This window comes from Populus alba, chromosome 6 (assembly GCF_005239225.2).
Source record: "Populus alba chromosome 6, ASM523922v2, whole genome shotgun sequence".
In the NCBI taxonomy this organism is placed as follows: domain Eukaryota; kingdom Viridiplantae; phylum Streptophyta; class Magnoliopsida; order Malpighiales; family Salicaceae; genus Populus; species Populus alba.
In genome coordinates this window covers 18,734,218-18,738,610 of record NC_133289.1, presented here as the reverse complement: position 1 = coordinate 18,738,610, position 4,393 = coordinate 18,734,218, and the positions used below count along the sequence as shown (strand labels likewise).

The window sequence follows — 4,393 nt, the reverse complement described above, 5'->3', positions numbered from 1 at the left end:
TTACATCTATATGGTATATCTAGAAGAATATATTTATTAATACTTTTAAGTAGTTTCTTTAAAGTTTAAATGAAACAATATATATAAAAACTCATTTGATTGTTGTATAACAATCAAAACAATGCTTTTGAGTTCTTATAATAAGAAAACTCATAAATTTTTGCCTCCTCGTGCATGGTCAGGTAAAAGCTTTCATATTTTCAATTACACTACTAAGGAATCATTAATAATTTTCTATAGATCGTTGTAATAACGGCGATTACGTGCATTCTTTATTTCATATATAGCCAACAACTTTTCTTTCTTTGACCGCCGAATGCTTCCCTACAATATACTGTATTAAAATTCCCCGAGAGAATATGACCAGTGAGAGACACGACCGATGCCCTCTCTCTCTCTCTCTCTCTCTCAATAAATGAGCCGCATTCTCTTACCAATCTTCAAGACAAAAACAAATTCTCATTTCCACATTTGATCATTAATCATCAATCTCTCCATTTTGCAGCCTCCTAGCTAATCCTTCACTACACAGATTTTACTTTCGATAATTTTTCATGGATGATATTGAAGTTCCAAAGTTTTTTGTCTGCCCAATATCTCTCCAAATCATGAAAGACCCAGTTACAACCATAACTGGCATCACATATGATCGAGAGAGCATTGAGCAGTGGTTATTCACTAGTCAAAACACAGCTTGTCCAGTCACCAAACAGCCCTTGCAAAAAGATTCAGATTTAACCCCTAATCACACCTTACGCAGGTTAATCCAAGCTTGGTGCACCGAGAATGCATCCCATGGTGTTGATCGAATCCCCACCCCTAAACCTTGTCTTGACAAAGCCCATGTCCTTAAACTCATCAAAAATCTTTCGCATCACGAGTTGCAAATTAAAACTCTTATACGATTGGAATTACTTGCGGCGGAGAATGAAAGAAACAGGAAGTGCATGGTGGATGCTGGCCTGCCCAAGGCCATGTTATTGTTTATAGCAGCATGTTTCAAGAAAGGTCAAGTTTCTGGTATTCAAGAAGCTCTTAGTATACTATGTTTTATTAGAATTCCTCGAAGTGAATCAAAGGCCTCTTTTAGTGAAAGTGATGATAAGATTATCGAATCCTTGACTTGGATTTTAGGACGCAGAATGGAGAATTATGCCACAGTTAAATCCCATGCAGCTTCGGTGTTGAAAATGCTACTTGAAGAAGCGAGTTCTATTGTATTGGAGAGGCTTAAACCTGAATTCTTTGAGAGGATTGTTGGTGTTTTGAGAGAGAGAATCACCCATCAAGGTATTAATGCCGCCTTGCAAGTGTTGTTAAATGCTTGTCCCTGGGGAAGAAATCGGAAAATGATGGTGGAATCCGGTGCAGTTTTTGAGCTTATTGAGCTTGAATTGGGATCACCTGAAAGAAGAACCACGGAGCTCAATTTGGGTGTTCTTTTTCATTTATGTTGTTGTGCTGAGGGAAGAGCTCAATTCTTAAGCCATGGAGGTAGCATTGCTGTGGTTGCTAAGAGAATATTGAGGGTTTCTCCAGCGGTGGATGATCGAGCCGTTCTGATCCTTTCACAGATATGTAAATTCTCAGGAACAAGTATGGCGATCCAAGAAATGGTGGATGTTAAAAGCTGTGACAAAGCTATGTATGTTGCTTCAGGCAGACTGCGCACCATATTTGAAGGACAAAGCTAGGGAAATCCTTAGATCACACTCTGACAAGTGGAAGAACTCTCCTTGCATTTTTTCTTCTCTCTCTCGAGTCTTGAGTACCAGGTTTCCAGCTAGTTTGATTTCGAGTTCTGCAAATTTTTCTCCTTCCTACCCGTTTCTTATTATTAATTAGTAATACAATTTTGGACCAAACAAATGTGAGCCCCGGTAATGAAAATGCTAATAGCTTCGGACCATGTTTGGTCTACAGGAAAACTTGCCATGTGATGCACAAAGCTTCCATATTGTGATTATTTCTATTTTTTGTTTTTAATTATATAATTTCCAAATGCTTAATTAAGGATACACTTTCTACATATTGGTGATGCCATAGGACAATTCCAATTAATGAGAGAGAGAGAGACGCATAAAAAAACACACAACCTTGATTGATTTAGCTCATAGCTTGCTAGAGTAGTTTATAATAATAATAATAATAATAAAAAATTCATTTTAACTCGTTAGAAGTAAGGTTGTTAATTTTATTTTGATAAATATTTTATTTTTTTTAATTGGAATGAAATGTTTCAGTTTCGAAATGTTTTGGCATAATATTTCGGGATTGTACTGTTTATATATATATATAATTTAACAAATATAATTCAAATTTAAGATAAATTAATTATAAATTACATCTTTAACTTAAAGTAATTCAACTTAAATAAAATATTATAAAAAGTAAAATGTTTCAGCACAAATATTTTAAATATAAAACTAAGTCAATGTTATCAAAACTAATGGGATCTAAAGCATTCCTTGTTTTGCTCAAATTCCTACAAAGTATAAATATTAAAAAAAAAAACAACATAAATATAAACCATATATATTAATAATAAAATTTAATTTTAAAAAATTAATATCATTGTTAATAAAAATAGTAATAATATTTTTCAATATTATTATTAATATCATTGTTATTGAAAATAGTAATGAAAAAGAGCTTTTTATATTTGGATGGTTTAATTAATTAAATTGAACCGAATTCAATTTGATTCAATAGTTTTTCAAAACCAAAAACGAAACATATAAAATGAAACCGGAACATTCCTACTGAAATTTAGTTGAAATCTGGAACGGATCGAGATTTGAAATGATATGAAAATTTTTCTGTTTTTTTAATTGATATAAAACATGTATTTTTGAACAAAATAAAATGGAATTGACAATATTGATTAAAAGAAAGTTAGAAAATATTTAAAATTACAAGGAGCATATAAGCCTATAGGGTGTATCACGAACGCATACCACTCCAGCTAAAAAAGGGGGAGCATCTCTTTCCTCCCAACTTATCCTTCGCATTATGTTTAACTCGTGACTATCCACTTCTAAGTTCTTAAGTTTAAAAGAGCGTGTAAAAGTCCAATTCAATTAGCGGTACGTAAGATCCAATGTGATTTACACGTGAGTGCTTATGTATGCAATACTTTTTTTGAAAAAAAAGAAAAAAGAAACACTTGTAGCTTTAATTAAAATCTTCCCCTTTTTTTATATTTTAAAACCAAACTTTCTAGATGGAGAATGAATTAAAGTTATGATCTTAAAATTTTAATTCCGAAAATCAAAATTAATATCATAGAAAAAAACTTTAAAATTGATTCAAGGTTATTAGATTTTTGAGTATTTAAGTTATTTAGATAGTTTTATATATAAAAATGTAGAGAGATTTAGTTTTATATGTAAAATATGGTGAGAATGTTGAAAATAATAATAAAAATAATTGATTTTAAATATATTAAAATATAGAAATGTAAAATGTAAAATTAAAAAAATGTAAATACAACAAACAAACATAGAACAAAATAAATTTGATGAGCAAAATATGCTATTGATGAGAACCTCAAATTCAAAGATTTATTCTCTCTTAAACTAATTTTAATGGATTTTGTTTCCTTAGAAGGTTTACAAAATCTAAAATAGATTTAAAAAATCTACTTCAATTATAAAATAAAAATAAAAAACATTTGGGATGTCGTTATAAGATTTTTGATATTTTAATATTTGATGGTTTGAAAAACTTTTTATAAAAATTTAAGTCTGATTTAATAATTAAATCAAGAGTTTTAAATTATTGTTCTGATTTGGAATAAATAGAATTTTATTTTTTTTCAACTTTATCTCATTAGTTGATAAATATATCCGCTAGATCATTTGTATAATTTATTTAATATAGCTTATTATTTAGTTATGACAGATGTATACCTAACTGTTAAAATTATTTATTATCTGATTACATAAAAAAATACATAAACTAATTTTCAAATAATCTTAAGTTTATACAAGATTTAAGTAGTTTAATTCGGAAAGCAAATCCATTTCCGATTCAGTCTTGACTTCCTTATAACTTCTAGGCTATTATAATAATTATTTCTAAAATATGTAACGATGGATGAGCCACGCGGAGGCCTTCACTTCTAAAGAACCGGCCGACACTCCTCTCTTTTTCTTGACAAAATTTACGACTATAATTGCGCCACAGAATCCCTTTTCTCCTAATGAAGCAATTTGGACAATTGAATCCACCGAATCGAGCATTCTTCTTGCAGGACAGTGCTCAATGCCTGCTCGAAATTTGCTGCTACATTATTCTACACCTTTAAATGAGTGATTTCGACGATGGATCTCACAATTGTAACCCATGTTGTTACATGAAGTTGCTATTTATTTGCTTGAAAGTAATTTAT

At 30.5% G+C, this 4,393-nt stretch overlaps 1 pseudogene; it reads left to right on the top strand.

The window, feature by feature from the left end:
- Positions 1-458: 458 nt before the first annotated feature.
- Positions 459-1,787, top strand: LOC118027964 (E3 ubiquitin-protein ligase PUB24-like; annotated as a pseudogene).
- The last annotated feature ends 2,606 nt before the right edge of the window (positions 1,788-4,393 follow it).